Raw genomic sequence first — 9,862 nt, forward strand, 5'->3', positions numbered from 1 at the left:
CAGTTAACGTACGTAACATAACGTACGATTATTCTGTTCAAACGCTTTAACCGATTTTATCGTACCTACGTTATGAACTCAAATGATTACGATTGCTTTACACAATTCCATCTCTGATCCAGATTCTTTTTTATATTTTCATTTGTATAGGAAAATGTAACATAATCATTTATCCAATGTCAATTTGCATTCATTTTATAAATATTGCACTTGAAATTATGTTTATTATGATTACATAATATTTTGGAATTAAACATGTCTTAGCTAAGTAAAACTACTCGAATTTCACTATCATTGGAATTTAATATTTTTCGCTTATATTAAAATCGCAGCTTGATCCAGTTATTCTAGATAACTTAGATTTTTAAATCCGACTGTCAGCACTGAAGCTACATGTAGCACTTTTTCACTTATAAACTTATGTCTTTTTATTTAATGTACTAAATGATAGATCAATTACGAAAGTAGACTCCTCCTTTACAGAAACATAGTAATATTACAGTCAAATGTATGCTTTCAAAAGTTGTAGAATAATTGTTTAATCATTATAAATATACTATTTAAACCAATTTTTTGTTTTTTCTTCATTAATTAATTAATAAGCACAATGTAGGTTGAGTTATAATAACACACAGGCTTAAATATCTCACACACAGGCTTAACTATCTCGCACACAGATTTAAATATCTAACACAGGCTTAACTATCTCGCACACAGACTTAAATATCTTTGATATCTGTTTCCTAAACAACTTTCATTTAGGTACATACATAAGATGATTAAATTTTAATAATATGACTAAACTAAACTGCACTCAAACTTTCATGTAACATGGCACTCCATTAACAACGGTAACTAGAGAATGCTTGGAAATAAAATCGATAGGTGGCGCATTGTTAAATAGTAATCAATGGTGATAGCTCTACGATGCGCCTCCTGTCGGTATTATTCCTAAAGCATTCTGTAATTTCAGCACATCATGATAGACTACATTCATTCTTAATGACAATAAAATTAATAAACAAGTACACTAGCTATTACTTTTATTATTATGAATGCATAAGTTTTACAATATAGTTGATTATTATAAAATAATTTGTTAGGATAATCTCATAGGTACCTACTTCCGTAATATAGCCAACAAACAACTAAGGTAGATATGCTAATTGAATCAAGAAATATGTACGACAACTGAAATCTTGCATAATTTATTGCCTTCTATGCATAATGTCCCGAAGCAGTGGTAGGGTTAATATTGGGACGTGTAAAAGCGCTTTTTTAAAGCCTATTTGCAAAAATAAATGAATTTATTTTAATTTTAATATTATTGCTTAAAACGAAATAGATTTTTGTGCCAAATTCTAAAGACTAAGCCATATAACCGAAAATAAAGGCGAGGCCGAAGGCCGAGCGATAGTTTCAAGCCTGTGAGTCGCCATAGATTTATTTTTAATGCGTCAAAAAAGAGCCCAGTGACAGACAGAAAGGCGAGGCCGAAGGCCGAGCGATGGTTCAAATCCCGACAGTCGCCATAGATTTACTTGTGTTGCGTCAAAAAAGCACAAGAGCCTTGCGACGAACGATAAACGCCCCGTGTAATTTTTGCGAGGCCGAAGGCCGAGCTCCGAATGCGAGGCCGCAGGCCGAGCGCCGCGTAGGGCGAAGCCCGGAGCGGCCAGCATCGCAGATCTAGCTTTTGTAGCCCGCGTAGCGGGCGACCAAAGCTAGTCTATATTATATACAGCTCGATTCCTACTCACTGACTGACTCACTGACTGATCAGGGGTATTTTTGGGGTATTTAGAGGGGAGAGGGGTAAAATTGTTAGTGTTTGTTTTTAACTAGATTTTTTGACTTACAGCTTTACCACATTTTTTGAACCAAAAAACAAAATGGCGGCACTTTTTGAAACACAAACTTTTTTGTTTTTCATCCTGAATTTTTTCCTTTTTGGGAGTTTATTTTGGTTGCCAAGATATGTCAAAAAAATTGAGAAAAAATTAGAAAAACAAAATGGCCGCGCCGCCATCTTGGATTGAAAATGCGATTTCGGGGTGTTTTTAGGGAGGTGTCACTCCGAGATGCGCAATTGTTTTTGAAAAATTCTTTTGAGTTTTTGTGACGTGTATAGTCTGCTTCAAGGCCACATTTACAGATTATCAAAAAACAAGATGGCGGCTGAGCCGTCGGCCATTTTGTTGCGATCAAAAAATTTCCAAACTTTGACAGCGATTTTCCGGTAGATGGCGACACCGGAGTAGGGTACAATGTTCCGGGCGATTGTTGGTCTGTTATTTGAGTATTGCCATAAATAGGAAAAAACTACCATTTTGGAAGAAAATTTTCCACCACGGCCCCGGATAGTAGAAAATGGAAATTTCCAAAAATTCCAAAAACTTGGTATGCAGTCTGGTGACATTTGGGGACCCGAATGACATTTCACCATTTTTATGAAAAAAGTCTGGCAACACTGAAAGTTATGGGGAAAAGTTTTTTTGCGACATGGGTGTCTTTAAAGTTAGTGACAGACAGAAAGAATTATGGCAGAAAAAAAATAAAAATGAGGTTTGGTCGGATATACGACCCAGATTATGGGAAAAATCCGAAATGTCAGAAAATCAAGATGGCGGCGGCGTGGGCGGCCATTTTGTAAAAAGTTGAAAATTTCGAAATTTTGGAATTCATTTTTCGAGTAGTTGGCAACATTTGGGAAAGTTGACTTGTATGAGGCGGTTGTGTCTTGTCGAGAGGTTTCGCTTGGGTGAAGAAATTTCTCCAGTGTTGCCATACTATAGGAGATTTGGTCCAAAAATGTCGAAAGTAGAAATAACGACTTCCGGTCAGAAATTTAGATGACGCCTCCTGCAAAAGGGTCGTGCAAATGACATTTGACCATTTTCATCTCGATCACCTGGCAACACTGGGAGCTACGGGGAAAAGTATTTTTTTCGACATGGGTGTCTTTAAAGTTAAGGACGGACAGAAGGAGATATGGCAGAAAAAATCCAAAAATGAGGTTTGGTCGGTTATACGACCCAGATTATGGGAAAAATCCGAAATGTCAGAAAATCAAGATGGCGACCGAGTGAGCGGCCATTTTGTAAAAAGTTTCAGATTTCTGATATTTCAAATGCATTTTTCGGGCAGTTGGCAACATTTGGGAAAGTCGAGTTGTATCGGGCGATTACGTAGTTTGTCAAGGAGTATCGTTTGGGAAAACTTAAATTTCCAGTGTTGCCATACTTTGAGAGTTTTGGTCCAAAAATGTAAAAAATGGAAATAACGACTTTCGGTCAGAAATTTGGATGACGCCTCCTGCAAATAGGTCAAACTAATGACATTTGACCATTTTCAACTCGATCACCTGGCAACACTGGGAGTTAGGGGAACTCAAAGTTTTGGGACAACGGAGGAATGAGAAATTGTAGAAACAAATGAATTCGGGATTGGGTAAAGTTAGAAAAAAAGTAAAAATGGGGTTCGGCGCGGAAAATGGTCCAGATTAAGGCAAAAATGCAAAATTTTGGAAATCCAAGATGGCCGCCAAGCGTTCACCCGTTTTCCTAAAGGGACTAAATTCTCCATACAAATTGTATGCAGGGGGGCTTAGCTAACGTAGAAAAAGGCGAGGCCGAAGGCCGAGCGATAGTTTAAAGCCTGTGAATCGCCATAGATTTATTTTTAATGCGTCAAAAAAGGACTAGAGCCCAGTGACAGACAGAAAGGCGAGGCCGAAGGCCGAGCGATGGTTCAAATCCCGACAGTCGCCATAGATTTACTTGTGTTGCGTCAAAAAAGCAAAAGAGCCTTGCGACAAACGAGAACGCCCCCTGTAATTTTTGCGAGGCCGAAGGCCGAGCTCCGAATGCGAGGCCGCAGGCCGAGCGCCGCGTAGGGCGAAGCCCGGAGCGGCCAGCATCGCAGATCTAGCTTTTGTAGCCCGCGTAGCGGGCGACCAAAGCTAGTCTTCTTATAATATAAAGTTAATCTGCATTTGTGTTAAGTTTTACTCCAAATCGTCAGTCCCTAGAGCGTCAGGCTCTAGCTTTAAATGGCACTTGGGACTAAATTACTAGTTAGGGAATGATGTTTTTTATATAGTGATAATAACAAAACAACTACATTATGTGTATTAACTTATCTATAAATGTTAAGGTTATAAGTTTTATACTTTATTAGAAGTCATATAGGAGTAATGTAGTATGAAAAAATTGAAAATTGTAATTTCTCCTAAAATAAAGCATAAAGTGACTGGCCCTTATAGACATAACATAATTAATTAATAAACAATAATTTACACTAATAAAGTATTCAAAAGCATCTTAAAAAAGTTACGGACAAAATGACGTCGAAAATATACAGATTTTTATGGAATGACCCATATAGGCAGGAAGATACTACTTGATATTTTGGTACTTGTACATTCCATTTAAGTTTGAAATACCTATTTAAGAAAAGATAATGTTTTACACATAATAATATTTTCTTAAATAAGCTTGAATTGAATCCCGAAATCAGGCATAATTTTGAGATTCATTGATAAAGTTTCAAATACCCTTGAATAAATAAAATAAAAGTTATTTATTTCAAGCATAGGCCATAAAAATATTAGTAACAAAGTTCTTAGAATCTACGTTAGTAAATTACAATACAACTACAAGATTACACACAAGTAAAATATGATAGTTTTAAATCTTTGAAGTCCCTCACGGTTTCTGGTTTAAGAAGAACGTTATTTCCGTTAAGAATTACAATTCATTTACTGATAAATATGCTAATTATCAATTAAATGATTTATACTAGAAATAAACTGATAAAACATTAGCTATAAACATTGCTTAAGCGCTAGAATAATAAGCGTAAAGAGCACCTGCGGATTTACATTAAACGATTCAATAATTTATATCCTCTTATCATCATCATCAACAGACCTTTGAGGTCCGCTGCTGGTATAGACCAGCAGCCTCTTCCACTTTGGTGCAAGGTTTTGTCATAAGTCTTCACGCTTGGCAGGCGATTTGGAGAACGTAGTTTGTGCTTGGGATTCCTAATAACAAGCGTGTATTGAGTATGCAACATGACCGTGATAGGAAGATGCCTGAGGGCCCAGTACCTTTGAAATTGTAAGTGAAGAATAGTTGGATTGGATGTTCTCAATTCGTTGGGTTGGAGACTGTACCAGGATGCCGTAGCGTAGCTCGGTGGAAATAAGTGTTTGCCTGTGGTATCTGCGGATAGCGTGGTGCAATAGTACCTACGGTACTCCTGGGTGGTTTAGTCGGATCTTGCTGAGTAGTAAGGTCTTAAGAGGGGAGACTGTACTAGAATATTGTGGCTGTATTCTGGTAGAGGGTGGTGTGTGCCCTGAGTAGCCAGTTGGAATTCGGTAGTGCGATATTTATTCATTTATTTAAACTTCAGCACACAAACTAACAATGCGTTGTGGCGGACTTAATGCCGGATGGCATTCTCTGCCAGTCAACCACGGGTCATGCAGAAAGAGTACCTAAGGCGGTGCAAAAAATTTACATTTTTGATAATAAACCTACTTACATAAGATTACATTAAAATAAATAACATAATACAAATAAATATAATAGACATACACATAAATACCTACATAGACATAATAATATTATAAATGTACACATCACTCATGTCTGAGATAGCGAGAAAATGGAGAAAAAAGGTCATTCCTTGAAATGTTTGCGCAGAGCCCTTTTGAAAGTAAAGGAAGAAGGTTTGCGTAATTTGGCCGGAAGGCCGTTTCAGAGCCGTACAGCGGAGACTAGGAAAGAGATGGACATGAAGCCGGTGCTATGATGAGGGGTGGCAAGCTGAAGAGTCTGACTAGAGCGAAGATTTCTATTGTGAGTGGAGTGGAGGTACTGAAATTTATCTTTTAAATAAGATGGAGAGTCAGGATTGAAGAGAATCGAATGAAGCATACAAAGTGAACGAAGATAATTATCTACGCTGTCTGATGGGAAGCCAACCAAGCTGCGAGGAAAAGGGGAGATGTTCTGAGGTGAGATACTTCTGGGTGGTGCAGTCGGATCTTGCTGTGTTTAGCAAAGATCATAAAGCCATTGACTGTTTGACTGGTTGACTTAGGTTCCCGAGCCTGTAGCCGTATTCACGTAACAAAACTTCAATGGCATGCAAGCGATTTGATCGCTGGTGCCGCTTTACGTATTCACTTGTTAATCGCCCGATTTTGTTTTGATTTCGTTTTTATGCGTATTCAATCGTAGCCTCTGCAGTATTCACCTATTACCTATTTTGAAATTTGGTTCAAGTGATTAAACGTCAAATGACAAACCGCTGAGTTGGGATCCTATCGATTTAGAACTGTTTTCATTAGGACGTCGGACGATGTGTCAAAATACGTGAATTAGGCCACTGTTGTTTAATTGATATTTTAGAGAAAATTTTGGTAATTATGCTCAATGATTTGTGGATCTCAGTGATCTTCAATGTTACAATTAATTGGAATTGTTATTAATAGTTGATTGGAATCGTAAGCTAAGTAGCTTAAAATAGGCTATGGTTACAAGTTAGTAACATAAGATATTTAGATGGTTTTTATTTGAAAGAGTAACTAGTAGTAGGTACTAAAAGTTTAGTTTTCTTGTTCTGAAAGCATATATATTTTATATTTCATGAAGAAAGATTGGCCGAGCGGATACTGGCTATTTTTCAAAGGAACATACGAGGACGCATGTCGCACAGGATGGCCGTGTTCCAGACAGTCGTGAGCGCGTGCACTAAACTGGAATACGGGCGCGGCACCTGGAGGCGAATCGGCACATCACCGTTGGACGCGTTTCCGCAGAGCCATAATGATCATAGCAGGATGGATCGAACTGACTTTCACTCCTGACGCCGACAAAAGAAGAGATCATCGCTTGATGCTCATTAAATTGGATATATACTGATATCCGTTAAATTGGATGTACCCGTGATATCCATTAAATTGGATGTACCCTGATATCCATTAAATTTGATGTACACCTGATATCAATTAAATTGGACGTACCCCCGATATCCATTCAATTATATGTACCCTGACATTCATTAAATTGGACGTATCCCTGATATCTATTTAATTAAATGTACTATGATATTCATTAATTTGGATGTACCCTGATATCCATTAAATTGGATGTACACTGATATCCATTAAATTGGATGTACCATGATATCCATTAAATTGGATGTACCCTGATATCCATTCAATTGGATGTACCCTTGATATCCATTAAATTGGACGTACCCTGATATCTGATATTCATTAATTTGGATGTACCCTGATATCCATTAAATAGGACGTACCCTGATATCTGATATCCATTAAATTGGATGTACCATGATATCCATTAAATTGGATGTACCCTGATATCCATTAAATTGGATGTACCCTTGATATCCATTAAATTGGATGTACCCTGATATCCATTAAATTGGATGTACCATGATGTCCATTAAATTGGATGTACCCATGATATCCACTAAATTGGATGTAATTTTTTTTTCAGGCAACTGATATCCTGTAAATGGGATGTAACCCGGATCTGTTAGGTAGCCTTGTTGTTTACTAAATTCAAATTAACTTATTTGCATTAATTGAACGTAACTGAAATTGGATGTTTATTAAAGTAATGTATAATAGATAAAAAAAAGAGAGTGAGACGTATGAGTACAATTCAGTCGGTGTTATCGCTGTATAGCGATCTTTTCCATACTTCTATTACAATAATTAACCTTACATTTACTTGACAAAAACTTTCATTAAAATTTATTAACAAGGAAGGGATGTAGTGTTTGTATCTACGTACTAGATAGATACAATACGCTGTCTCACGTACACAAGTGATAGGCAGTCACGTGACGTCGTTACGAGTGGGACGAGTCAGTCGTACGGCAGACGCCGGCGAGTACGGACGTGCCGCAGTGAGACGCTTGGTGTGACGGTGAGCCAGTGTGCACATTTAGGTACACTACACTACCTATAAAACGAGACAAGATAGTGTATTGTTAAGAAATTATGACAATCTGATTGGGTATATAATCTTAAATAATAAATAAAGCAAGTAGTGAATTGCTAATAAAGAATAATAAACAAAACAAGTAGTGAATTGCTAATATGGAATAATAAACAAAGCAGGTAGTGAATTGCTAATATGGAATAATAAACAAACTTCATTTTAACACCAATTTCACGTAGGTACGTGTGAGGGCACGTGTTCGATTCCCGCCCACACTGAAATTAAGTATTTAGTGATAAATAATGAACTCGGAGATTATTAATAACACCAAGTATCAGTGTGTTATTAAATCAAGTATCAGAGTATTATTAAAGAGTTTTAGTACAAAGTATCAGTCTGTTATTAAAGAGTTCCATACAACGACACGAGACAAGATAATAATTTATTGTCACGTAGAAAATATTCAAAAAGGAAAGTTGTGAAATTCATAAGTGGTCTTAAAGTATATCTATCCTCCTGCTATCGTTGTGTTTGAGTTTCATGAAATAATTGCACCATAATATAGGTTTATTATGGTGGCTGAAAATGAACGATTTATTATAGTAAAGTATATAGATTTATTGATTTACTTAAAATGCAAGTGAGCTTACAGATAAATCCTAAGCGCTCACATTGCCAATTTGAAATTACTTATTCATATTCATTTAATTATTTGCACACTAAGCGTTTAAAAAGGTCTTAAAACTAAATCTGTACAAACATCAAATATTAGTAAGTACCTAACCTACTTATATCTATTTAAGGTTAGTAGACAAAAAAATATCATAATTTATTGCAAAGTACCTTTTTTTTTTTTTTGTACGTGGAAAAAATGCATAAAACTGCATACCCGCCGCTGTGGTCAGGCGACGGGTTATGTGGGGCTCTCCATGCCAGAAGGGCAAGGCCTACCCACTAAAACAACCACGAATGTCCTTCTTTCTGGGCATAGGGGAAATGCCGGTATAGCGAACCTTGTCCCGATTTCCGCCTATGCCCAGTTTGTCCAGCAGTGCGGACCCACCTTTTGTGCCACGGACATCGAGTGCGCTTTCGCGCATACTATGTACAGAACTATACAAACATACAGAATATATTTACAATAAGATATTATTTACAATAACAATTATTTACAATAAGATCCAGTCAACAGGTGTAAAGAGCCTGTCGACTGGCGCTAATCAGTCCTCTCCTAGTTAACTATCAGAGACGGCGCGCAAAAGCCCGCCGCCTCTGGCCCACCCTCTTGCGGCGTATGGGATCGGCAGAGGGATCCTCCTCCCTTTCCCGTTCCGCCGCCTCCTTTGTGGCAATCACAGATTCGCAGAAAGCCTTGACCGCGTCCCATCCTGGTTTGCTGCCAACCATGGCCTTGATCATTGCCGGCAGTGTAATGTCCAATCCGATTGCCGCTTGGAGCCTGGCTCGTTGCGGCGCCCACGCGGTGCACACCTCAAGCGTGTGCTCCGCCGTATCTACCGGGTCATCGCAGTGGTGACACGCGGTGGTCCTCTCGCGACCGATGCGGTGCAGGTATTTCCCGAAGCAGCCATGTCCGGTCAGTACCTGCACCATCCGGTAAGTGAGAGGACCCTCTCGCGCCTCCAGCCATTGTCTTAAACAGGGCTGCAATGCGGTGACTGTGCGGTGTCCTGCGCTAGGCTCTGCTAGCCAGTCTGCCCACTCATCGATGATTGCTTCGCGCGCCTCCTCACGCCAGTGCTCGACCTCGCGAGATGCTGGAGGGTTACCGCTGCTCCTCGCGGCAGCGGTTCGGTGGTATACCTCTGCCAGCACCTCTGCCTCTAGCTCCCACGGGGGAGTACCTGCCAGTG

Source organism: Ostrinia nubilalis, chromosome W (assembly GCF_963855985.1).
Source record: "Ostrinia nubilalis chromosome W, ilOstNubi1.1, whole genome shotgun sequence".
NCBI classification, from domain to species: Eukaryota; Metazoa; Arthropoda; class Insecta; order Lepidoptera; family Crambidae; genus Ostrinia; species Ostrinia nubilalis.